General features: G+C 49.3%; 1 protein-coding gene across 3 annotated transcripts in view; it reads right to left on the bottom strand.

Annotated features, from left to right (window-relative positions):
- LOC138453801 (zinc finger protein 2-like) overlaps window positions 1–27,863 on the bottom strand; it is a 292,098-nt gene that overhangs the window by 104,617 nt on the left and 159,618 nt on the right. The gene's annotated exons all lie outside the window — the stretch shown is intronic.

Here is a 27,863-nt window from a genome sequence, read left to right as displayed (position 1 = left end):
GAAATGGTACTGGTTTGGGTAGTTTTATATCATGTTATGCTCAATTTGAAAACTACATGTGATCTTGTAAAGTTAACACCTTCATTAGACTACTAATATTTGTCTTACTCTTTTTACATATTTAGTTGGACTTAGTCCCAAGTACGATACTTTACAGGGAATATGTATTGATGTAGAAGTGCTTCAACATTAAGTGTTGTACATATTACATGGTGATATGTTGAGTAACATTGAAACAGAATTACTGAAAACATTAAGTATGAGAGAATATGTTATTTTTCTAGGCAGTGTACTGTGCAGTTTTTATCTATGTACATTAGATTACGCATATTTACAATTTAAGGCACAAGCAGATTCATTTGAATTTTCCATGCAGTATATACAAGTGTGGTCAAGAGCAAAATATCAGATTAATACAGATGTCTTTAAGTTCCAAGTCATCAATGTAAGCAGTAGACCATGGGCCTCATTCCGAGGTTGGCGGTTAACAGCGCTGGTAAGGGTGCCGTTGCCGTTAACCCCTTACCGCCGCATTACAAGGTCCTTAAGCGGGTCCCGCTAAGGACGACTGGTTTTACCAGGCACCCTTAGTGGGAGCCGCTAAAAGACCAGGGAGCTAACAACGGGCCAGTTGTTAGCTCCCGCTCCATTCCCATTGAGCACTCCTGAGCCTTACATGTGTGTGGTAGAAGAATGCTGTGCATTGCCATGATTATATTTAAGTATTTAGTATTGAGTATTTATTTATTTAAATTGTGCACCAAACCCAGAGGTAGCAAGGCGCAGAGGCATCAAGAGGATTGCAAACCTTGATTACATACAGAGGTGTGAGGCCCAGCTATGGTTACAGTGCTGGACGTGTCAAGAATAGACAATGCACTCCGAAAAGGCATAGGATACAGTGAAAAAAAAATAGTATAAACATTTTATACAAGATGCCGGTTGTCTCATGAGAGGTATCTATGCCTACAGTTGACACCTAAATGTACATATTTACAAACATAGTGGTGTGGGACAACAGGGCAGCGAGGGAGCAGGTGGTCATGTGTCGTGAGCCTTGAGCCAATGGATGGTCTTAGATCTAAATTGGCGGTAGGGGAGGTCCTCCCTGCAGGTAGGAGGAAGGGAGTTCCAGAATTGTGCAGCTTTTACCGGAAAGCTGTTCCCTCCAGACATTGTGCCTCATTACGACCCAGGCGGTAAGTTACCGCCTGGGTCGTACCTTTAACGCCATGGCGTAAACTATGTTCACGCCATGGTAGTTGGCGGATTTACCGCCCCATTCCAAGGTGAGTGGGGCGGTAAATCCCCATTTCCCATTTACCCTTCCCATTTTTGCCCCATAGGGCATAATGGGAGTGGGGAAGGAGATAATTACACCACTGTAAATTACGGTGCCGTAATTATCTCCAAGGTCCCTTAGCGCCATGGATTTTAATGCCTGCAAAAAGCATGCGTTAAACACACCATGGCGCTAAGGGACTCTGTAATCAGGCGTTAAGGGTCGGCTTCGTTTACAGAGCCGTAAACCCCTTAACGCCTGACTCGTAATGAGGCCCATTGTACGTTTAAACCTAGGTACCAGGAGGAGATTGGAGTTGGCCATTCTAGAGGGGCGAGAGGAAGTTGGTCTGGTGAATCTGGTGATAAGGTATTGAGGGGCTGCTTGGTGGAGGCATTTGTGAATCAGGGAGGCCGATTTGAGGAATATTCTGTCTTTAGTGGATAGCCAGTTGGTGGATCTTCTAGAGTCAGAAATGTGGGCTTTCTTCGGGATATTGAGGGCCGCTCTGAGGGCATTATTTTGAAGGATCTGTATTTTATTAGTGATATATTTGTTGCAGCCTACATATAGTGTGTTGCAATAGTCCAGCTTGGACAAGATCAAAGCCCTGGCTAGCGTGATGCAATTGGATGGAGAGAGAAAAGGTTTAGCTGCTCTGATAAGTTTGCATGTGTAGGATGTGGCGGAAGCCATAGCATTAGCTTGTTTTTTGAAGGTAAGAGTGGAATCTAAGTAGAAGCCGAGGGTTTTGACCTCCTTGGCTACCATAATCTTATTGTTGTCAATTATGAAACAGGATTAATTTTTGTTTTAATTTGCTAAGGTTATGTGAGGGTCCTAGAATGAGGAGTTCTGTTTTGTCATCATTCAGGAATAGACCGTGTGAGGCCATCCATGCCTGAATGATGAGGTACACTCTATTGACATACCTCTCAACCTTTTTTGATACCAAGGCGGGTGAAAACCCAGAAAGGCCATAAACATAAAAGTAGGACTGCCGTTAAAACATGAAACGGCAGTCCTACTTCTATGTCGCTGACCTTTTACGGGAGGGGGGTGGGGAGGAATGCTCCCAGGCACAATCCTCTCATTGGAGGAGAGCACCAGGGAGTGGAAGGGGGAGGAAATGGGGGCGTGAAAAGCATGACACTTGCTTTTCACGCCTCCATTCGCGCAGGAAGAGTCGCGCTGGGACCCGATTTCGGGATCTCAAAATCGGGTCCCGGCAAAAATATGAATCGTAGCTCCCACCTTTGCCAAGGCGGGTGAAACAGATGAGCTGGCGGATGGGCGGGTGTGTAGATGCTTTGGCGGGTGACACCCGCCAAAAGCGGGTGAGTTGAGAGCTATGCTATTGACGAAGGCCAAATCCTTGTCGTAATCTCCCATCAATGGGATGTGGATCTGGGTATAATCGGCATAATTAGTGTAGGTGATACGCAGACCATCTAGATCATCAAAAAGGGGCTTCGTGAATATGTTGTACAGTGTCGGGGAAACGCATGATCCCTGGGGCACGCCACATGTGATGGGCATTGGGTTGGCTGCTGCTAGTAGGGAGAAGACTCTCATCGTACAGTTATTTAGAAAGGATTGGATCCAGTCAGTAGCCTCCTGAGAGAAGTGGGCTGCTTTTTGAAGGTGGTCACATAAGATCTTGTGGTCAACCAGGTCGAAGGCAGCTGAGAGATCAAGAAGTAGCAGTAGTGCAGTCAATCTCTCAGCTCATCTATCTGTGCCTTGAGGTCTATGAGTGCAGTTTCGGGTCCATGTTGTGGCCTGAAGCCAGATTGTCTGACTCCTAAAAGCTGGAAGTGCTCGAGGTGATGTTGGATTTGTTGGTATGCTATTTTGTCGAGGATTTTAAGAAGGAAAGGTACTGTGGTAATGGGGCGGTAATTAGTGGGAGTAGAGGGGTCTAGATTCGGTTTTTTGAGCAGGGGGAGGACCCAAGATTGTTGCCTGAAGTGAATGACGCATTTATTAGTTTGGTAATAAATGCTGCAAGATCACAAGCCGCGTCCTTAACCAATTGTGCGGGGCATAGGTCCCCGTGGCAGTTCGAAGGTTTGAGAGTGAGAATTACCTTTTCTACCTCTTTAGTAGATACTTTGTGGAAGTTAAAGTGGGAATTATGCGTATCGGGGTGCGCCTGAGTGGGCTGAGTCCTTTTAGAGATGAGTCTACTAGGTTTAGTAGACGAGAGAAGGGAATCTTTTTTAATGTTTATCTTTGTCTTGTAGGAGGAGATTTTGTTGGCTAAGGCATTTCGTATCCCCGTGCACCAGTTTTTATCCTTGAGGCACGAATCAGGAGCTTGGATAGGAGATTCAACTTCTTTTAGTATAGTAAAGAGCTTTTTGGTGTTATATTTGGCTTGTAGGATTTGGGTGATGTAGGACATTTGTTTGGCCAGGATAATTTCTTTTTTGTATTGGGAGGCTAGTCTACTCAGGTTATTCTTATTTTTTCTGAGGGCTGTGATCTCCAGATTTTTTCATACCGTCGCTTTTCCTGTTTGAGGGCTTTAAGATGGGGAGAGAACCAAGAGTTGATATGTTTTAGAGCTATGATAATGACTGACATAGTGGTGCCAATGTTAAATTGGAAGTTGAAATCTAAGTTTGTATCTGTCTTGTAGTCCTTCTGCCTGTATTGGTTCTCACTGTTTTCTCTGTAGTTCTCTTCCTTACCCTCTGTCCTACTTCTGGTTCACCTTTATTATCACATAATGCACGTAGTAGAACCTTTCTAAAACTCATGTTCAAGTATGGTTTAAATGCATTTCTGGATGCAGCACCCTCAACTGACTCCACCAAAATAAGCTTCCTCATTTTCATTTTTTACACTGACATTCTATAAATTCGGTTTGAAAATTGAGACTTTGACGTGTCCCCAAGACTAGCATCTTTTTCTATCACTTCCTTGTGACACAAATCGTAGGTCATCCTTTCATGATCTTGACCTACCAATGCTACTCAATAAACCCACCTGTTATTCTGATGATTCAAACATCATCACACAGCAAACAAACGTTCTAATGCTTCTGTGTCATAATTCTCACCATTGAAAACACTTATCTTATCCCAAGGGAAAAACGCAACGCATATCATCCCTTTGCAAACAATGCCTGTGATCCCTTGGATTGTAAATCAATAATTTCTAGGAAAAGTAATCTATACATCAGTGGGTTGTAAGTCTCAATGCCATATTATTAGCAAGTTTTTGTTGCTCCTAAAACATGTCTTATGTTCCAGGCAGCAGAGTCCAGCTGAATGTATTTAACTGCCACAGTACTAACGTGGCAGCAATTCTAAAAAGGAAAGCAGGGAGGTGCCCTATCATTCTGGAGAGGCCACCATTGCTGTCATGTGTTGATTTCTAAAATCTGACCTGGACTACAGATTTTAGGAGGCCACCTTCGTAATAATGAAATGGGGACTCTGGGAATTTAGCCAAACCCAATTAAGGTAAGCGTGGAGGGTGGTCAAGGCTAGGTCTCAGAGGAGGTGAGTGGGATCAGGGGTCCACAATGGGTTCACACAGTGAAATACACAATGGTTATACTCAGGCAGGTAAGTACAAAAATACTCTTTATTGTAGGCCCAAAAACACACTATAAAAATGAATCAAGCAGGTCACACAGCACTCTAAATATAAAACACATACACAGTCACAGTTGGGTAATACAATGCATACAATTTCACCAATACACCTGAAAGGGAAGGTAAGTAATTAAGCAACTATATAATAGGTCCATAGGACTAGAAGCCCTAACTTTAGGAGTCCAACCCTACATTGAAGGGACCCTTGTGCCCAAAAGTTGACAAAGATCTTTTAGAAGATGGGCCAAAGTTAGGAAATGTTCCTGTGAATATGAAAATTGTCCCAGAAGTCTTTCAAAGGGACTTACAGTTAAGTAAAATACTTTTCCTAGCTTTTAGAGCAGCTTTTTCAACAAACATTTTAAAAGCAATGAAATGGAACATAAATCGAGGTTCTTCACAAACTTAATAATGGAGGAGTTAGGGGCACTGGTAAGTACTGTGACTACTCACCGCACTTACTCCAATTTTCCCATAGGAATTGGCAGATCGTTGGATCCAGTAGAAGATGCCCAGGAGCTGTGGGTGCAAGCATGATTCCATCGGATCGAGGAGCTGAGTGCAACCCTTTCCAGCAAAGAAATGCAGCAGGCAAATAAGTCTTTAGCACACTCTACCAGACTAGGGAGGGCCGGTTTTAGTGACAGTCACTGCACAAAGACGACAGCAGGCGTCTCACCAGTCGTGAACAAAGGAAGCCTTCCAGCACAGGACCCGTCGATGCTGGGACGCTGACACTTGGCAGGGAGGCGACAGTTAGGATTAGCTGGAGACCACCGAAGATCCGGCCAAAAACATGTACAGCGACGCTTCTGGCATGGTTACCCAAAACTGAGCTGGTCAGTCCAACGGGTGGTCCAGGGCGACTTCCGAAGGCTCCAGGCTGCAGGATCATCAGAAGGCATTGAGACTGATTGGTCCCAACAGTCGAAAGGTTGAACCATCAGCAAGAGTCTTCTAAAATCAGGTAATCCAGCAGGGCCTTCACCGGGACAGCAGCAAGAATGTCGCCAGCCCGCTTTAGGATTCGTCCCCAAGTCTTCTGCCATCTGCACAGCTATACAGGATCCTGGAATGCTCTTCTGATGTCCTGGAATGGCTGCAGGCCTCTCTTACCCCAAATTCTGGTGAGTGATCAAACTCAGCCCTCCAATAGAAAGGATCTGCACCACTCATGCACACCAGCAGTAGTCCAATCAGGGACCAGAGTGGGGCTGATTCATGCATGCACACTAGACACACTGGCAGTAGTATGTGGATTGGGACCAGACAGTCCCAGTCCGCTTCTTAAACCCATACACACATGGCATGCACTAGCCTGCTAAAACAGCCACAGCAAATGCATGGCGATAAAAGGGAATTTCTGACCTGAGAAGGCAGGAAGAATGCCAAAGAACAAAATGACCAAAGAATAAGTAAAACACTCATGACATGGCCGTTTTAGGACACTAGCCACTGTTAGTAGCCAAATGCAGCAAACGCGAATGAGCCAACTAAAAGTATAGCAAAAATTGTAAAAATGTAACTGCTTCCACCAGCTTGTTTTTAGGCATATTTAAAAGTAACCAAAAATCCCTTTGTTGTAAGTATTGATATTGATATTTTATTTCTATCGCGCCCGTACACAAGTGTTTCAGAGCACGGCAAGGGAGGGGAACAGGGGACATCAAAAGAAAGATCTTACTAGGTCCAGTGACATTGAGAATGCGCAAGTGCATGGAAGATGGGGAAGCGAAAAGTGCATGGAAGGGGCAGAAGTGGAAAGTGCAGAGCGAAGGAGAAACAGATAAAATAATAAAGGCAACTAAAAGTGGTAGTGCAGCTAGCAAGTGGCGAGTGCTGGGTTTAAGGCAGCAGGCAGGGTAGGTCTGATAGGTGCAGGAAGAAAAAAAGTGGTGGGACTGCATGGGTACAGATACAGACCCCAGTGCAAGGAGTGACCCGGAAGCAGTGCGGGAGGGTGGCAGGGTGAGCAGGTACCTGGGCCCAGAGGACAGAGGGTGGCCAGGTGCACAGTGCCAAGAGAAAACAGATCAGCAGGGGAGAGGGGGAGCGAAGGAGGAAGGTCTGCAAAGAGGAAGGTCTTGATGTGCTTCCGGAACCGGAGATGGTTCTCCTCAAGTTTTAGAGTGGCTGGGAGGCTGTTCCAAAGGGAGGCCCCAGCCGAAGATAGATCTACCCCCAGCTCGTTTCTCTGAAAAACGACTGATCCTTAGGGAGTTAGAGGTAGAGGAGCGAACAGCTTGAGAGGGGGGGTATTTGCGGAGGGATAGCTGAAGGTATTTTTGACCGAGGCCCCAGAAAGTCTTGTGGACAATGCAGAGGGTTTTGAATTTAATCCTTGCATCCATTGGGAGCCAATGGATCAGAGCTGGCGAGATACGATCCCAGCGCTTGAGGCCAAGGACAAGTCTTGCAGTCCTGTTCTGGATTAGTTGCAGTGGGCGGAGAGTAGAGGCAGGTAGATTTAAAAAGAGTCTGTTATAATAGTCCAAAAGTTTCCCAGTACTGACAGTCTGAAGGTCTAGTGCCCTCTATTAAAATATTGCTCCCAATAGCTAATAGCTCGAAGGGTGAAGTAGTGAAACAACTGCAAGCTCACTTCAAGGCTAACCACTTGCTACATCCCTAACAGATCGGGCTCTGCATAGTGCCATTGTATAGAGTGCACGCGTGTGGAGGTACAGCATAACCATATTGTTTTTAAATCTACTGACATAAGCCTTCCTCTGCATTCTTTCTTCCTGCACATTTGATGGACAAAGCAAGAAATCTTGGTGTATGTCAAGCACATGGATGACAATAACAGTCTTAACAGACCAGGTCCAAGCCACAGTAAATGCAGCTTTTTAGGTGCATTACCAGAAACATGTAATGTTCTGTATCCTCGGGTCTAATATAGCATTAATGGGGAATGCATTTTCTAATTCTAGTCTAAACTATTGAAATGCGCTGTATGCCGACATTTCTGCCAAGTTACTACAGCGAATGCAAATCACCAAACATGTAGCATTCAAACTACTCAGTGGCCTGCCCATCTCTACTGTGCAAAGGTTACCCTACTTGTACCCAGTGAAATCCTGATTCGAGATTAAAGTAGGATATGTGGCAAATAAATAGCTTTATGGTAATGCACCTACTTACCTCAAAGCAAATATGACGGAATATGCCCCTTGTCGCTCCCACATGTCCTAGTACCAATAATTAAATCTTTAAATGACCAGGATAGGAATCAGGATCCAGGGTCCTCGCCTATGGAACACACTCCCTCTTGCTACAAGGTTAGCTACCAACCTAGTCTCTTTGTTTGCCATTTTCCTAAAAGAGATGTTTGCCTTCCATCCCTGTGTTCGGTCTTAGCGTGGTTCATAGGCGGACATGGCAATGTAGAAATAGACACTTTTGTGGCCTCAAACTGGTAGTGGATTTGAAAGCCACCTTGTTTCTGCAGGGATGGTGCTCCATTTCTCGTAGGCGCCTGTAGTGTGGTTGGCATTACAGTCATAGGATGGCACTGTCCTGCAAATTGCTTAAGATTTGCTGACTGTTAAAACTGTGCCAGGTGTTGGGAAAGTTTCTGTTTTAGGTAACTTTTCCTCCATATTCTATGCACCCCAAACCTTTGCTTTTCTTTTAGACCGTATCCTGCTGTTTTGCAGAGAAGTGAAGCCTTCAGCTTCACTTCACTGGCCTTTTGCTCATGTGTTATGAGGAAACAGCTGGTTAGTATTGAACGAAAAAGAACACTTATTTTTGCAAAATCTAGATTTCTTCAATGTAGATGGGATCCTTCCCTCACCAAGGGAAGTGTTGATAATATTTATTGCATATGGGGTCACACAAGTAGGGCCTCTCTAGGTTTACAATGCATGTGAGGGGATATCAAGTTTCTCAGCTGCTTCAATGCCGTCTCTTATAGAGAGAATGTTATTTTCAGATCTTGGCAGCAAATTGGTCGGAGACTGGATATAAAACCTAAAGACACTGTGGGGTGAGTAAAATAATTTCCTTTGACGGCTCAGTGACGAGTGACCTTGCAGTCATTGTGACATGGACCTGGTAATGATATCCCCTGTTCCCCAAAGCAAGCTAATGTAATGCAGGACATATCCCTAGACCAGGACAGCCACATAATTTAGCAAAACACAATTTAAGAACTAGATCTCCCAGAGTCCCCATCGGTTTCAAAGGAAAACCCCAGAATGGATACAGGAGAGTCGACTGTTGACTCAGAATGAACAGTGTGGAGCAACCCTATGTCATGTCCTGTGAGGAAGGACTCCTCTCAAGTGACCAGGGAAAGACCGGAGCTGCCGGATCCTGACACTGGGGCTGGATCTGTGAGGAAGGACTACCCTGGGGGGAGGCGAGTTGGGGAGAGAAAGTGAGGCACCTTTTGGTGAAACTCTATATCCCTATTCAGGGTCTGTGTGTGTGACTCACTATCTCCCTCCCCCGAATCTTTGCTCCGGGCGGACCTGTGACCTCCCCAGAGACGCATCTAGGTTATTTGCTGTAACCCCTGGCTCCAAGGCTCTGGATTATCTGTGCTAGACTTCCGTTATTTCGTTTAGCGCACAACTACACCAATGGAGAACTAGAAGGAGCTGGCTGCAGTTGAAGAACATCCTCCTGAGCAGCCCCCAGCCCCCTTACCCTTCCGTCCTCTTTTTCTACTGCAAACCCATTGGGGAATAGGCAGTTCGCCCAAGGCTAGCAGGGCCTTCCGGGATAGCTTGTGAATTGGCAAACCAATTGCTAGTACTCTCTGAATAGCAGGGGCCTGGAGTACACCTGGGACCAACTGGAAGTCTGAAGACCACCTAGCCCGAAAACTCCACCCTCCACCCAGAACCCCCCTCTGCACATATGGACTAGGTTGAACTCCAACCTGACCCCCCTCGTGGATCCTACAGCAACCATCCGCGGAGCGGTGGAGGGCTGATCTTCGACCTTATCGAGATCCTACCTGGGAGTTTTTGCGCCCCCCCAACCTACAGTGCGCAGACAATTGGCTGACTAGCTTAACTCATCTCTATATGAGGAACCCCAAGCGGCAATCCAAAATAGAACAATATGCCAGAACAGATCACCACACACACCCCAGCCCCCTCAGACCTTCCTGGACCTTATCAGCTAGATGTCTCTGCTCTCAACCAGACGTTACTGGCATTAGGAGCACTGACAGCTTGGGGGCCAAGATAGACGCACTCACCTGTAAGGTGGATGTCTCGGCAATCCAGATCAAAAAACTATGTGGCCGTATGTCCAAGGCGGAACAACCCTTCAGCAAGAGGTTGCAACCCTCCAGCTGAACATCAAAAAGTTAATGGCCAAGAACGAGGATCGCGACGGAAGGTCTAGGAGAAACAACATTGGAATTACCGGGGTCCCTGAATCCACCCCCATGGAAAACACGGAATCCTTCGTTGAAAATCTTCTATTAGAAATCCTAGAAAATCCCCCGGTCACCCGCATGTTTATGGTGGAGAGGGCCCACAGATCCTTGGCAGCCCGACTACCCCCAAGGGCTCCGGAGATTCCGATAATAGCCCACATTGTTAATTACTGTGGCAGGGACATATTGCACTGGGCTGCCTGGGAGAAGGAAGAGCTACGTTGGGGCTCGGCAATGATTTGTCTCTTCCCGGATTTCACCCCACAAGTGCAAGACCAAAGGAGATCTTTTCAAGCGGCCAAGAACATCCTTAGGAGAAAAGATGTCCGATACTCCATGCTTTATCCGGCCAAACTTTGCGTGATACTGGCTGGCAAGACATCCTTCTTTAAGTCTATTGAGTTTGCGGAGCGTTTTGCCAGAGACATTCTGGACCTGGGGTGCTCCCTGCGCGGAACTCCATGATGTGCTGCATCAGAGATTGCTGGTTCAAGAATTTCCCCCCGGTCGTACTTTGATCCTGGCGAAGTTTTGTAACATGCTGCTCAGTACAGCAGAAACCTGGAGGGCCACGACAAAGCCACTCTATAATATATCAGGCCTGTGTCACATGGAGCATCTCCAGCCAATGTGACCCCCCCGCCGTGCCTGACGGCAACCCCACTCAGTTGTCTCTTTGTTGTTTTTGTTCTCAAGTGTTTTGTTCCTTTTTTATCTCCCCAGTGAAGGGATGGATGGGCGGGGAGGGGTGTCGGGAGCTGGTAAATTGTAGTTTCTGGCGTGGGAGGGTGGGGATAATTGGGATGATGTATTAATCAGGATGTTATTCTTGACTGTTAAGGATGTTAGAAAGTGCCACTTGTTGATTGCCACTTATGGTGACCATATTTCTAGTCGGAGCATCAGATCCCACGTGTTGAGAGCCACTATACACATACAGGATGACTTGGGGATTCTCTGCACGGGGCCCTCGGTCCCCCTCTCATACGTCTTACTTGAGATGACGCGTGAACATCATATGACGCTGAATGTGTTGACCTGGAATATTAGGGGGTTTACGAACACATAAAATCGCGTCTAATAGCAAACTTTGCAAGAAATCATGGTACTAATATCCTCACCTTCAGGAAACCCACTTAACACACTCGGACAAACTCCCAGGGCTGGCTGGGTGGGGAGTAGATATGGTTCACCCTACTCAACATACTTGCATGTTGTAGGCACATACTTACATCAGTCATTGGAGTTTAAATTGCATAACAAAATTGGCGATGAGGAGGGACGATTCCTAATGTTGACGGTTGAAATTGCAGGGTGGAAAGTAGCCATCATTAATATATTGCCCCGAATAATGATGACCGGGGATTCTTTCAGTGCTGTGCAGCACACCTACATACATATCTTGACTGTGAAATAGTCTTGACGGGTGACTTTAATGTAGCTCTGTCCCGTAATCTTGATAGGTGCTCACAGCTTTCGCACCCAGTCCCGAAATCCGCTCTGAAATGGTTGGCCCTTGCCGAATTCCATGACCTTCATGACTCTTGGAGACTGATGCATCCCTCTGCTAGGGAATATTCTTATTACTCTGGGGTGCACGGAAGCTCCTCCAGGATTGACAAGGTGATGGTATCTTCCAACCTAGCCTGTGATGTTAGGAAAGCCATCATCCTTCCCCTGTCCCTTTCTGACCATTCACCGGTTTGGTTGAAATTTGTGTCCTCCCCCCGATCCCTACGCCCTCGTGCTGGCGTTTCAGTGCGCGAGCCCTGGAAGATATAGCCTTTCGGGAAGAGATTAGGTGCGACATTCAGACCTTTTTTGAAATAAACACGCTATCAGTGGATGTTCCCGGCGTGATATGGGAAACGTTTAAGGTGTTTTTACGTGGATGTTGTATTTCCAAAGAGGGTGGGCTTCTAAAGTCCATACGCTGTTCTATTTCTGTGCTGAAACAAGAGGCCAAACGCTTAGAAACGCAACAGGGTCTTCAAAATTCCAGAGAGGTGCGGGCCCTCCTTCGGACGGCTATGTATGAGCTGACCCTCCTCTCCATAAGGGAGCAGCGATATTTAGGTGACCCAATTGCAGCCACTACCTATACTAAAGGCGACCAGCCAAGCCGGGCCCTGGCATGGGCCATCAACCATGGGCACCAGCTAGATCCCATATTGGAGATATAAGACCCAGAAGAAGTTCTGACCAGGGATAATGGGGAGATCAACAGTGTGTTCTGAGATTATTATGACCGACCCTACTCTTCACAGACTGGAGCCATCCAGGAGTCGATCTCTGAGTATTTGGACAGGGTGGCCCTCATCTGTCTCGACCCGGCTTTGGGAATGGCCCTGAACCACCCCCCTACAACAAGGAGTTCCGGAAAGCAATCCTCTCCCTCCCCAACGGAAAGGCCCTCAGTCTGGAGGGTATCACTGCCAAGCTATATAAGGCATACACAGATCTGTTAATTCCTCAGCTGCGAGTTATGTACAAGGCAGCCAGACTGAGAGGGACCCTACCGGAGTCCACTAGGACTGCCCTTATTACGGTTCTATTGAAGCCCTCCAAGAACTCCCAGTAAATGCTCTTCTTATAGACCGTTATCTTTGATAAATACGGATAACAAAATTCTTGCTAAGATCCTCACAGATAGATTATTGCCACATGTACCGGCGTTGGTCCTCCCAGATCAGGCAGGTTTCGTCCCTGGCCGCTCCACCCAGAACAATTTACTCCGCGTATTTTCCCTTATACACAATGCAGATCCTAATATCCCAGTAGTAGCAGCCGCACTCGACGTCGAGAAGGCATTTGACTCGGTTGAGTGGGCCTTCCTCTTTGAAGTTCTCCAGAGAATGGGTATTGGCACTGTGCTGCTTAGCTGGATCAAATTGCTATACTCTGACACAGATAGCTAAAATGTACACCAACCGCATTCCGTATTCTGTCGTGCAGCATACATCCGACACGAGGAACACGGCAGGGGTGCCCATAGTCCCCAATCCTCTTTGCGCTGACCATCGAGCCGCTGACATGTGCCATAAGAGAGTTTCACGCAAACAGAGGAGTCAAAATGTACTCTCACCTCTACATCATCTCTCTTTATGCTGACGTGTTGCTATACATGAAACATCCTAAAAGCAATATGGCACCCCTAGTAGAGGAGATTGTCCTATTTGGTACCCTATCCGGCTTGAAGATTAACTGGTCCAAAGCTGAGGTCCTCCCCTTCGGATGGAGGGGAGGGAGTTTCGATGATGTCCAGACGGCATCCGCTACCTAGGCGTGCTGGTGTCCACCTCTCCCACAGCACTGTATACACTCAATTATGTTAAAACACTGGAACAATTAGAACACAAGGTTGATACGTGGACTCACCTTCCCATCGCCCAGGCGGCTCGCATTGCCCTGGCCAAGATGGTGATTCTCCCTAAACTCCTACATATTTATAACAATATTCCTGTATGGCCCCCATCTGCTTATTGGTCTCATCTCCGGAGTATGATGATTCGCCTAGTATGGGCAGGGGGCCAGGCTAGAATATCCTACGATACCCTGATTTTACCATATTACCAAGGTGGTCTTGAGTATCCGGATTACAATCCTATTATTTAGCGGCACAGATTCAGTACTCTGTATGGTGGTGGGCCCCATCCACTGATCTCCCACTTATCCTCCTTGAAAAATCCACAACCTACCCAACAGATGTAAAAGGGCTGCTCTGGGACGCTTCAACGAGCGAGGTGAGGACTGAAATTCAGCCAGTGGACAATACCTTGAAGGCCTGGAAACAGTTACAGCAAGAGACAGCATGCGAGGGATGGTACTCCCCAGATTTATCCCTACATCGAGCCAAAGGTCTCCCCCTCACTCATGAACATATGTTCAGGCGGCATTATGAACGATTGGGGATGAAATGATATTTTATTTATTTTGCGCTCGTACACAAGTGTTTCAATAAGGAATCAATAAGTTAGGTGATCTACTGCAGCAAGGTCGATTCATTACCTGGGATGCCCTGAAGGGTAGGGGGGGACTGCACAGCGGTTACACAACTACTGTATTTACGTTTACGGGAAGTGGTCAAGACCAAATGGACCAATTTCCCAGCATCGCCCCCTTTTCTCCAATTCTCCAGTTCATTACCAACCCCCCCCTTCCAGGGCTCACCTTGTATCATCTGTATATAAATGTATCCGAGCCCAGAGGAAGCACCCCACACATAACTCTAGAGCTAAATGGGATATTGACCTGGGGAGGGCCCTTACTGATAACCAATGGAAGCAAGTCTGTGCACAAACCCGCAATATTTCCATGTCCGGTCGCTTCCGACTAATCCACTTTAAATTTGTTCATCAGACATACTACTCTCCAGCCAAACAGTTTTTATCCGGAAAGGTCCCATCAATGCATTAGATGCAAATCCGATGACACTGACTTCTTTCATGTAGCCTGGGGCTGCCCCCGGGTGCAATCCTTCTGGGATAGTGTTAAAGATACCATATCCGAAATATTGGAAGGTTATAACCTATGTGCCCCCGAAAAGTGGTTGCTCGCCCTCTTTAACCTGGGCCCAAAGGATATGCTGAAACTGATGTCAATAGCGTTAGTTGTGGCTAGATCCTTGATTTATAAAACTTGGGGACAGACTAGAGCTTCTTCTCCCCGGCAATGGTTTAATTGCATGAATATGTGCGAAACGAAAGAGTCCCTGTACAACGCATCGCTCCCAGAGGGCAGTAAGCCCATGGATTACTGGGCACTGTATAGAAACTACGTAGCGCACACTCAGAACGATTCACACCATATCTCCACTAGGAACTCGATGTAACAATGTACGCCTCCCTCCTCCCATAGCTCCAGGACAAGACTCCTAGAGTCCCCCAGTAGAGGGTGGAAAGGCCTTCTTCCGCTTGTTGTGTGACTCACACGTATATGGTCTCCAATGTAAAAGTATCGTTTGGTTTGGCACTTTTGTTAGGGGGAGGGGCGGGGTTGAGTTTGTTAAAGTAGCTGGGTTGTTGCTCTTTTCATTTCACATGGAGTGTCTTTATCAACTCCCTTGTATGTCGATGAATAAAACTCAATAAAGAAAGTAAAAAAAAAGCCATATGTAAAATCTTTAACTAATGCCCGCTAGATTCAGCTGTAACCTCAGTTTGTTCTACTGCATCGAATTTCCTCTGAAAGCCAGATAGGAGTTCAAAATATTGTATTCTTCTCTCTATTTTTACACCCTATCCGGCAGGATTGTACCCAATACTTTAATCATAGACCAGATTAACAAGTTGGGGCAATAGTAGGAAGGGAGTAACTTGATGCCTTTCTAAAAGGATCGTGGCGAACACACCTTTCCACCATGATTGTGGCATTGTCCAGTGTGACAATACATCATTTGAGTGAGTTTGTAATTTTTGGTGCCAAAATTGTGTGCCTTCCTTTGAAAGGATATAGTGTTACCGCATCTGGGCCTGGTGCATTCCTGGGGGTTTTGGGAGAGATAATCAGGCCAATTTCTTAAAATGTAACTGTTTGGTGATTCCTTAGGTGTCAGATTCGCTTGTTCTATAGTTGGACCAGCCATTTTCTGTGTGTTATAAAGAGTCTTGAAATGGTCTATCAGTCTAACTGATTGAAATGATGATGCTAGGTCATTACAAATACGCGAGTCTTTGAAACTATAAGCTATAAATGAGATTGAAAGGTTGGCTTTTCCATTGTGAACTACACTGTTGGAGCAGGCCTGAACTGCCAATATAAGGCTTGATCCTGACTAATAGCCAATGTTCAGTTTCTGTCCTGTGATGCGGCCATTGTCCATCTCTTATACATGCAGTTGGCCCCTTGATTCACAGTACGGTTGCGGCAGTCTATCCTTTCTATATTTCCATTCCCCTTGCTGCCCCTACTCCCTCCTAGCACACGATCTTTCCTTTTCTCAACTGCCCCCTGGATTCAGCCGCACTTTTGCCTTGCCTTTAATTCTCCTGCTGCGTCTCCACACATCCTGCAAGTTCCCTCTTGCAACTCTCTCACCCATGTCACATTCCCCCTCCCAACTCGGCTTCTGGAGATCTTCCGCGCTGTCTTCTACCAAGTGTCATAATCAATGCTGGCCTGCACGAGGGTGAGTGAACAGGTCACCAAATTCCCTTTTGTGCTTTTATCTTTACATGCTCTTCTCCCAAAAACAATGGTATTGCAGCCCAGCTTGGGTGTGCTGCAATGTTTGTTTTCATCCCTTGACCCCTTCTTAAGTGCCCTTGGATTCCCCCTCAGGCCCCTAACTTAGAGGTGGACAAATAACACGAAATCCAGTCCGCCCATTTTTTATTTTACATGGTACAATCTGATCACACTATCTCCTCCTGCTCAGCTGCTTAAAATAGGATAGGGAGAAGACACGTAAGAAAAGCATAAGGTTCTTTTGACAATTGGTCATCCTGCTTGGCTACATGAAAACTGTCATAATCTCAAGCAAGGAGAGAAAGACAGATGTTATCAACTTTCTTTAGCAGGGAAATAGTTATTCCAACATTCAAACGTCCCAGTTTAGGCAGCATCTTTGATCACTCTGCTGCATTAAAATAAGAGCCATCAGGAATTGTTCGATCAGTTATATTTAAAAGCAGATTGATAGGCACACGAATGCACTCAGTCCAGGGGAGTACTTTGAAGTTCACAACCATGTGCCCATTGTCGCAGCCTACCAAAAAATACTCAATTAAAGTCGCTTCTCCATTACAAGACGCGTGAGTCGAATTCACGGTTGAGTAAACATTGCTGTTGAGCGTCAATTTAAGAGTCAGTTATCTGGCAGAATTGAATAACTTTCAGGTCATCCTCCAACCAATTAAAACCAACTTATCCCAATCCTACCCTAGTCTTCGAAATAAAATGTACCCCATGATTTTTATTTAATCATTCCTTCATCTATATTTGTTTCTCTAATGCAGTTAATACCACTGTTCAGAGGCCTCCCTACTTTCTTTCCGAGAGAGTTACTACTGCAGGTATATTATATACATCTTACCCATCTTTTGCAAAGTTAACAACCATGCAAGTTTCTTGAAGGAGGACTATGTTAAAGGCTTTTACAAAGGCTTTTACAAAGTCTTGACTGTCTATATCTGGCAATTCTGAAGCCACTATTACAGCATTCCAAGTTAGAAAAGACTGCAGCCCAAGATGAATCGCTTGAGCTTAATCACCCCTTATTCTAGACACATCAATTCTATTGACTCCATCCCCTTCTTTCTTTTGTTCACTTGAGAATTTCCTCTCGTCAGTTCATACCTTCTAAAAAGGAGGCCAATGGGGCAAACCTATTCATAAGAAAAGAACAGTTCTGGTAGTGGCTATGTGGCTATGAACAGCAAGTCCAAAGAAGGAGGTTCTCTTATGGATTTTCCTGCATTATTCCAATTGTTCGCTTATCCACTTTGTAGCACAATAGCAAATTCTCTCTATCTGACCTCAACATCAATAAAAGGGCATCAGGTATATAACACAAATCGAATACAAGTGAGGAAAGGAACAAGTTACTTACCTGTAACAGTTGTTCTCCAGCATGGGTCTGGCATGGATTCACATGCTCATGAATATTCCCCGTCGTCAGGCTCGGAATCCTCGGTAAAGAAAAATCAGTATCAGTTTCGTTTCTGATCTGTCTTTCGTAGAAGTAACCAATCACTGATCTCTGCATCATACTGACCACAGCCAATGACTGCCCTCTACCTAAGCCCCGCCTCTGGCAGCCATCTTCAGATTTGGTAGCACGTGAAGTGGCAGTATGACCAAGTGAAGAGCCGCCGAGGGGTAGGCGGGAGGGTTCGCATGTCAATCCATGCCAGACCCATGCTGGAGAACAACAGTTACAGGTAAGTAACTTGTTCCTTCTCCAGCATGGGGTCTGGCATGGATTCACATGCTCATGAATTAAAGAATACATAGCAGTACACACATGCACAACCACGGGGGGTGGCAAAAGACTCAACATTAAGCAATACAAAAAACTCAACATTAAGCATCTCTTACCTCCTCACCAGCTCACCTTAAGCGAACAGGTTGCACAGCACTGCTTGGCCGACCCTGGACTCCTCCCTGGAATCCCGATCGACGCAGTAGAATCTCGTGAAGGTGTCGACATCCACACAGCAGCCCTGCAGATGTCCAGCAGGGGCACACCAGATAAGAACGCTGTAGTAGCAGCGATCGCTCTGGTCGAATGGGCTCTCGGACGGCCTGGCAGCGGTCGGTTAGCCAACCGGTGGCAGTGCATGATGCAGCCGGAGAGCCATCTGGAAATAGAAGACTTCGAGAGAGCCTTCCCTTGAATCACAGGTCCAAAGTTCACGAACAGCTGTGATGTCCTCCGAAAACTCTTCGTGCGGTCCACGTAGAACTTCAGCGCTCTAGCCACATCCAGCGAGTGCAAAGTCCTCTCGGCCGGCGACGAAGGAGACAGGAAGAAAACAGGCAACACCAGGGGCTCGTTAAGATGGAAGTCCGACGGCACCTTGGGCATAAAGGAGGAGTGCGTCCTAAGCTCCACCCTCGAGGCATGGAAAGTCAAGTACGGTGCTTTGCAGGAAAGGGCCAGGATCTCTCCCACTCGTCGTGCGGAGGTAATGACCACCAGGAATGCAGTCTTCCACGACACAAACTTCATTGGTGCGGAGTGCATCGGCTCGAATGGGGGCCCCATGAGCCTGGTCAGCACCACGTTAAGTTCCCACGCCGGGGCCTTCACCGGCGGGAACGACCGGAACAGTCGTTTCATAAACTCTTTTACCAGCCGATGGGACCACAGGGACGTCCGTCCTGTGGTTCTGGTATATCTGGAGATCGCCGCCAGATGAATCTTAATGGAGGCATGGGCTAGCCCAGTCTTTGCCAGCGATAGCAGGTACGGCAGCACTTGAGGGGCCGTAATCCGTAGGGGGTTGATCTTCTGTGCTCGGCACCAGATAGAGAACCTCTTCCACTTATGACCGTAGCATTTGAGAGTCGAGGATGCCCTGGCCTTTGCAAGAACCTCTCTGCAATCGGCCGGTATATCGTAACTTCCAAACTCTAGCGCTGCAGGAGCCAAGCCTGCAGGTTCAGCGACTCCGGGTCGTGGTGGAGAAGGTCCGCGTCCGCCGACAGCTTGATGGGAGGGGACGTTGACAAGTCCAGAAGGTCCGGGAACCAGATCTGCCTCGGCCACGCCGGTGCGACGAGGATCATCCTGCACCGGGACCTCTTGAGCTGGTTGATGAGTCGAAGCAGCAACGGCAACGGAGGGAACACATACAGGTATAGGCCGTCCCAGGGGAACGAGAATGCATCGCCCATGCTTCTCGGCTGGGGAAACCTGCTGGCGAACCTCTTGCACTTCGAGTTCGTCGCTGTTGCGAACAGGTCGATTTGGGGTTTGCCCCATCGTCGGAAGAGTTGATCCACCTGATCCTGGCGCAGTTCCCACTCGTGACACGCACGCAGCTCCCTGCTGAGCGAGTCGGCGATGGTGTTTCTTTCTCCTGCCAGGTGGAAGGGAACCAGGAACATCCCCTGGGCGACCGCCCAGTGCCACAGATCCTGTGCCTCCTTGGATAGGGCTGGGGATCTGGTGCCTCCCTGCTTCCGTATGTAAAACATTGTCGTGGTGTTGTCCGTGAAGATCCGCACCACCTTGCCCTTGAACAACGGGAGGAACGATTTGAGAGCCCAGAACACGGCTCGGAGTTCCAGGACGTTGATGTGCAGGAGCCTCTCCTCCGGGAGCCAGAGGCCTCTTGCGTGGAGATCTCCGATGTGGGCGCCCCAACCTTCCAGGGAGGCGTCCGTCGTCAACGTCTCCTCGTACGCCGGCGTCTAAAAGTCCTTGCCCGCCGTGAGGTGCGCTCGAACGCTCCACCACTGAATCGCCCGCCGGAACACCTCGTTGAGGGGGACCCTGTCTTCAAATGTGCCCGTCGCCTGCATCCAATGGGCGTCGAGAAATTCTTGAAGAGGGCGCATCCGTAGTCTGCAGAGGCGCACCAGGTAGATGCAAGAGGACATCATCCCCAGGAGGGACTTGATGGACCTCACCCTGTTCACGTCCGTGGCTAGCAGGCGCTGCACTTTGCCTAGAATGGTCTTCGTCCGTTCTTCCGACGGTGCCGCCAGGCGCCTCACTGTATCGAGCTTCGCTCCCAGAAACAGGGCCAGGTGGGACTTTGGGTAATTTATGGCGAATCCCAGGTCTGTGAGTAGCTGGACGGTCCTCGCAGTGTGGTCAATGGCGAGTTCCCTCGTCCTTGAGCGGATGAGCCAGTCGTCCAGGTAGGGGTAGACATGAATCCCCTGCAGGCGCAGCTGCGCCGCCACAGGTGCTAGGCACTTGGTAAAGACCCTGGGGGCCGACTTCAATCCGAACGGCAGTGCTCTGAATTGGTAGTGGCGTCCCTGGACGACGAACCTGAGGAACTTTCGGTGACTTTTGAGGATGGGAACGTGGAAGTATGCATCCTCCAGGTCCAACGACGATAGAAAGTCGCCTTCCTCCAGCTGTCCCAGTACGTGCTGGAGGGTGACCATCCTGAACTTTTGTGAATTGATGTATTTGTTCAAACGACGAAGGTCCAGGATGGGGCGCCAGCCGCCCGTCTTCTTCCTGACGAGGAAGTACCTTGAGTACACCCCAGAGCCCCAGAGCCTCCTCGGGACAAGCTCGATGGCGCCTTTCCTGAGCATCGCCCGTACTTCCAACAGCAGTTGCGGGACGTGACTTTCCTTCCTGGCCACAGGTGGAACGTGAGGGCACCTCTTCAGGAATTCGATAGAGTGTCCTCTTGCCAGGGTATCCAGCACCCAACGGTCGGTGGAGATGGACTTCCACACGCCGACGAACTTCGTCAGCCGGCCTCCCACCGGGGTGCTTCGGTGGGGGCCCGAGACCACGGCCGGTTCAGTCCTGCTTGGAGGTGGTGGCCTTGCCGCCCTGGCCACCTTGCCGATGGCGGCGAGGCGCTCCCTGCTTGCCGCGACCCCTGTAGGCCTCCTGAGACGAGGAGCGTGCCGCCTGGCGGTAGGACGACGAGCCACCGCTGGATCCCTTGGAGGCACCCTGTCTGCCTCCGGGGCTCCGAAAGGGCCGTTGTTGCTGAAGGGCTCCTAGGGCGCGGGCTGTCTCAGTCTTTATGGCTTGGAGGGATTCGTCCACCGCCTTCCCGAACAAGTTGCTGCCATCGAACGGCATGTCCAACACCCTGGTCTGGACGTCCTGACGGAAGTCGGTCGCCCGGAGCCAACCCCGTCGTCGTAGGCAAACACTGTTGCCTAGCTGGCGGAACCCGGTATCATCAATATCGGTTGCCACCGTTATGGCATGGTCCAGCGCCACCTCGCCTTCTTGAAGTATTTCCAGGGCCTCGGACCTCTTGTCGTCCGTTAGGAAGTCCAATATGGGGGCCAGCTTAAACCAGAGCTCCCTGTCGTAACGGGCCACGATTGCCAGGGCGTTGGCCGCTTTGATCGTCGTCGCCGCCGACGAAATGACCTGCCGCCCCATGGCGTCCAACTTCTTTCCCTCGCCGTCCGGCGGGGAATTCGATGTCGAGGCTCTTGACCCCGCCGCTTTCTTCTTCGCCGCTGCCGAGACGACCGAGTCTGGCGTTGGCTGGGCCTTGAGGCACAGGGGAGTGGTGTCGGGGACCCAGTACTTCTTCTCGTACCGGTCCCGTTTGGCTGGTGCCGTGGAGGGGTTCTTGAGAACCGACAGGCCCTCCTCCCAGATGTCATCGATTAGAGGCACCGCGATGAAAGTCTTCCTCTTGGCCTCCCGGCGCTGATAGAGGAAACCTTCCTTTTTCTGCTCCTCCGGGCAGAGCTGGAACAATTCGGACGCCCTGGCGATCATGGCGTGGAATGAGCCAACCTCGTCGGGCGGCGAGGCCTGTGCGACGGGAGACGGGAGACCCGTTCCGTCGTCGTCGCCGTCGCCCTCAAAACCCGTCGTCGAGCCCATCGGACCGTCATCTCCCGACTCGTGGGAGGATGAGGAGGGAACTGTAGGCCTTACGGGGGCGAGTGGAGGAGAGGGTTGGGTCCTCCGTCGTTTGTTCTGAGGACTTCCCGACAGGCCAGGTTGCGGGTCCTCCGGCCTGGGCCGTGGGAATCTCGTCCTTATCTCAGAGCATAAGGACTGGATCGCAGACAGAATGGCCGCCAAGCTATCCTGAGGCCTAGGTTCCGGCAGCGCCGGAAGGGAAGGCTGCTCTTCCTCGCCATTGTCGTCTTCCTCGGTTATCTCCTGAGGATCTTCCTTACGGGATCGAACCTTCTCGAATTGGACTTCAAGGTTCCTCACTGCCTCGGTCAGTTCCTCCTCCGAGGCTGACTCCGAGCTCGAGGAGGCTACCGTGCCCCCCCCTCGCTTCTTCCATCATGGTGGCCATGACGATGGGCTGAAAAGAGGATTCCCTCCTTGGCGGCAGGGAAACTCTAGTCCCGGAGGCAGTCTCCGCTGGCGGGGTCTCTGCCGGCTTGGCCAGAGTCACCGCGATTGCTTCGATAGAGGCCTTTGCCTGCTGGGTAGGGGCCTTCACCACCTTAGGTGCGTCCCGGGCCTTCTCCTTAGGGGGAGGGGCGACGCCTCACTCCCCTTCTTCCGAGATCAGACGGGGCTTCTCCCAAAGCTTACCCGGGGTCTCGGACTTCCTCTTCCCCGAAACGGAGCGCTGGCTCGTGGTTGACGGTGCCGGGGAAGGCGCGCCCTGCCTGGTGACCGAAGAGCCTGACCTTTTCGGCGGTCCCGGAGCCAGCGGACTCGCAGCGCTTGGCCTGGTGTTGGGCCCCCGTCGCCGGGGCGCCCGCTCGGACCCTTTCTTCTTCTTCTCACCCGTTGAGCCCTTCTCCAACCAGCTGGCGAGACGGGATCGACGGTCCCTCATGGTCCGCTCCGACAAGTTCTTGCAGAACTGGCAGTCCTTCTCTACGTGAGTCTTGTCCCCATGAAGACAGTAGAGGCATCGCGAATGTTCGTCTTCCTTAAACACGTTCTGCAGCCCGCATCCAAGGCAGCTGCGAAACAGCTTGAGTCCGGGTGACGAACTCGCGTCCTGGGCCATCTCGAAGTAGGCCGCGAATCTTCTGGAATCCTCCAAGAAGTTGATTCGACGAAATCTTCATCCTTGAGGGGCGTAGGAAAATCCTGTAACGGGTAGCCGTTAACGGGAGTAGAAACGGTGGAGCTTGAGGCTCAATTAATCGAAAAAAAATGTGAAAATTCACCTGAAAAAGCACGAAACACGCAGTAAAAGCTCGAGAGCTAAGCACGAGGACTCCCAACACTTGAACGTGCGGTAAAAATCTGAAGATGGCTGCCAGAGGCGGGGCTTAGGTAGAGGGCAGTCATTGGCTGTGGTCAGTATGACGCAGAGATCAGTGATTGGTTACTACTACGAAAGACAGATCAGAAACGAAACTGCTACTGATTTTTCTTTATTGAGGATTCCCAGCCTGACGACGGGGAATATTCATGAGCATGTGAATCCATGCCAGACCCCATGCTGGAGAAGATTTTTATTATTGCCCCAACCAATCAGAGATGTGTCTGTCTGTGACCGCCGTCACCTAGAGCAAAGGTTGGTGAACCAACACGCCTCTCAGCAAGTTGTCTCGTACAGCCAACCACGAGAGATCCTGAACCATCTGGTTCGAGACCTATGGAAGTTCCAACATATGACCCCGAAACTGCGGCCATTGGCAATGGAGAAGCCACTGAAGCGATCTAATGCGCAGCATCGCCTCCTGTACCACAAGGATGCAAGAGGCCATGGGGCCCAGAAGGCGCAGGAAAGCTGAGGCCGGGACTTGTTTCTGGGATTGGAGGACATTGACCAAACCGAAAGATGCTTGCCACTCGATCCTCAGGCAGGAAAGCACTGCCCATACGACAATCCAAGATTGCCCCGATGAATCAGAGAGATTCGGATGGCGTAACCTGAGACTTTGTGAAGTTTAGGGAAAAGACCAAGCTGTGCAAAAGAGTGCATGTACGAAGTAGGTGCTCCGATACCAGATCCAGGGAGCGAGCTCAGACGAGCCAGTCCTCCAGGTAGGGAAATACATGAATGCCCTACCTCCTAAGGCAAGCTGCTATGCTCTCTTCTCCTCTAGCACCAGCACACCCTCACTACCTCCTGTCTTCAAGGTCATCTGACCCACGGACAGAGTGACAGTGGCTGCCTTTGCCTCCACCTACTCTACTCCTGCGGCTGACTCCCACCCTGACACAGCCCTTTCAAACGTTCACCTCTCCATCTCCAACACTCTTGACATTCTTGCCCCTGTCATGAGGGTCCGTCTGAAGCCTTCCAAGAATGGCAACTCTTGGTACGAAGCAGATCTGGCTTCCCTTAAACGAAAGTGCAGAGTAGCGGAACGGAAATGGGGATCTTCAGGTGCACCATCTGACAAACTGGGCTGCTGCCTTCTTCAAAGGCAATATAGACTGCATCTGCACCAAGAAAAGAGTCTATATTCAAGCCTGCATCTTAGCGGCTTCTACCAACACGGGTGAACTCTTCAAAGTCTGCAAGGAAGTGGCCAATCATATTGCAGCCTTATCCTCTATTGCACCCACCCAGGCCTTTTCCTCAGCCCTGGCTGCCCATTTCACTAACAAAACACAGGACATCCTGTCCTTTCTCCACCCGGGCATTTGCCTGCACCCACATCTCTTGGGCCCCCTTGGACACCCTCTCTCTCCCCTGTCACACGTGAGGAGGTCTCCAGACAAGTCCAGTCCCTGAAAGCCTCCTCCAAACAGGTTGACCCTTGACCTTCTAAAACCATCAAGGACAACATCGATTCTCTTGCTCCAGCCTTGGCCGACCCCTGAAACCTCTCCTTCACCACTAGAGTTTTTCCCACTTCTCTCAAGCACTCTCTTGTGCACCCTATGCTCAAAAAAGCCTCTGCTGATCCCAGCAAACTATCGCCTAATCTCCATCACTCCTTTCCTGGGTAAACTTTTGGAAAAACCTGTCATCTCTCAGTTTACCCTCCACACTGAATCTGTTGGTTGTCTCCATGACCATCAGTCTGGCTTTAGAGCATCCAGAGGTACGGAAACTGCTCTTCTGAACACCTGTGAAAACCTGCTCTCAAATCTTGACTCCAACTATCCTTCTGTCCTCATTCTTCTCGATCTCTCTTCTGCCTTCGACACGGTAAACCACAACATCCTAATCTCCCCTCTCAGTGATACCTTAGGCATCACAGATCTGGCCCTGGCGTGGGTTGCTTTCATTCTCCCTGATCGTCCCTCCCAGGTGGAACTTGGGTCCTTTCTCTCCTCTATCGCTCTCTCTACTTGTGGCGTCCCCCAGGGATCTAACATATCCCTGTGGTTCTTCAATATCTACATGGCCCCTCTAGCCAACAGGATCGCTACCTTCATCTTTAACTTTCAGTGTTGTGCGGGTGACATGCAACTCTCCTTCAGACTACCCTTGGCTTCTTACTCCTCGCTCATTCCTGTCTGTCTGTCCACAATTCAGTCTTAGTGTGTTGCTAACAAGCTCTGCCTCAATGCCAGTAAAACAGAGATTGCCCTCATTGGAAACATTCCCGCTTTCCAAATTTCCCACTGGCCGGCCTCCCTTGGCCCTGTGCCCTCACCTGCTAGTGAGGCAAAAAAATCTGGGGGTTATTTTCGACTCCACTCTCTCCTTCTCTTCTCACATCTCAGACATCTTTAAAAAGTCCCACTACCAGCTGCACCTCCTCAGAGGTACTCTACCTTTTCTCACCTTCCCCCAAAGTCTCACTGTCTCCAAAGCCCTTGTTCTTTCTAGGCTGGACTACTACAACAGCCTCTTTCCCAATCTTCCTACCTCTACTCTCCATCCGCTAAAACACATCCAGAACAGAACTGTAAGACTTATCCTTGGCATCAAGCCCAGGGACTGCATCTCTCTGGCTCTGAAATCCATCCACTGGCTCCCCGTGGCTGCTAGGATCAAGTTCAAGACTCTCTGCATAGTCCACAAGGCTACATGGGGCTAGGGTCCGCACTTTCTACATGGGGCTAGGGTCCGCTCTCTTCCTAAATACTCTCCTTCTAGAGCCCTCTGCTCGGCCTCCTCCAACTCTTTGCGTGTGAGACGTTTTTTCAAGCAGAGATTTGGGGGTAGATCTTTATCCTCTGCAGGTGCCTCCTTCTGGAACAGCCTCCCTGCCTCTCTCTGCCTTGAGCCAGAGCTCCTTAAGTTCTGGAAACTCCTCAAGACCTTCCTCTTCCTCTCTCCTTCTCCCCTGCTAACCTCCTCCCTCTCTTCAGATTCACTCCTACATCTCTCCCCTAACTCTGTTCAGCTTTGCTGACTGGTCACTTGGCTCACCTCCAGAGCCCCACAGGTCCCAGGCTCCCCCGCCAGTCTTTGTACTTGCCTCTGCACTATGTGCAGCAATACTGCACTTTCAGCATACGCTGCATGAGAGGGGTTACCTCTCCGCACTTAACCCTGGGCCCTACTGGACTGGGCACACTTGTTTCCCCCTCCACCCTCCATTGCACCTCCGTCTGTACACTTGCATGACCAGAATTTACTAGGCCTAGTGAGTTCTGTCTTGTCCCCTTTTGTCTCCCCTCCCTCATCTGGTTGTGCCTGATACATTTTCATGCTCTTGCACTAGGAGAAATGCCACCAGGCATAGTACGCTAGTTACTTTTTTGTACGATCATTCGGAAATTTCAGGGCCAAAGAATGACTACTGTATTCCCTTGTTTCCTTCCCGCTTTGAAGCACTTCACTTGTTCACTTGTGTATAAGCGCTGTACAAATACACAATTACAATTACCACTGCCAGCAGCTTGGTGAAAACCCTGGGAGCCGAGGAAAGACCGAATGGCAGGACCCTGAACTGGTAATGGTGTTGTTGGCCCACCATGAACCTTAGGTACTTCAGTCCTTTCTATGAATCGGCACATGGAAGTAGGCATCCTGCAGGACCAGCGAAACCAACCAGTGCTACAGATCGAGTGCTTGCAGTATCTTGGCTAGAGTAACCATCTTGAACTTCTCCTTGAGTAGGAAAAGGTTCAGCAGTTACAGATTCAGAATGGGGAGCACCAGAAAATAGGTTGAGTAAAACCCCCTTCCTTGTTCTGAGCATGGAACCAGCTCAATCGTGCTTTTTGACAAAAGCTGACGGGGAGGATGCAGTGCAGAGGGTGGCCAGAGGGCTGTGATGAATGAACATGAGGCAATATCCCTGTCGGATGACCTGTAAAACCTAAGCGTCGAACATGGTCTTCGACCATCTTGGCTGAACAAGGAAAGCCTCCACTCCACCGGTGACAAATGGCAAAGCCTGTCACTGATGTTTGCCACCTTGGGGGGAGGCAGGGCCCTGGCAATGCCACCATTCTGGGTACCCATTCCCCTACCTCTTGGAAAGCGCCTGCCCTGTTCCAGGGGCAGACTGACCACGGCCCCTCTGTGCAAAGGCAGGAAAGGAACAGAACCCCCTGCCTCGAGATGACGGCTATGCAGAGGGCTGTTGCACTGTTAGCCCCAAGGACTTAACCGTTGCCTTC

This window comes from Ambystoma mexicanum, chromosome 4p (assembly GCF_040938575.1).
Source record: "Ambystoma mexicanum isolate Mex_15411 chromosome 4p, UKY_AmexF1_1, whole genome shotgun sequence".
In the NCBI taxonomy this organism is placed as follows: Eukaryota; Metazoa; Chordata; class Amphibia; order Caudata; family Ambystomatidae; genus Ambystoma; species Ambystoma mexicanum.
This window is presented reverse-complemented; position numbering and strand designations above follow the sequence as displayed.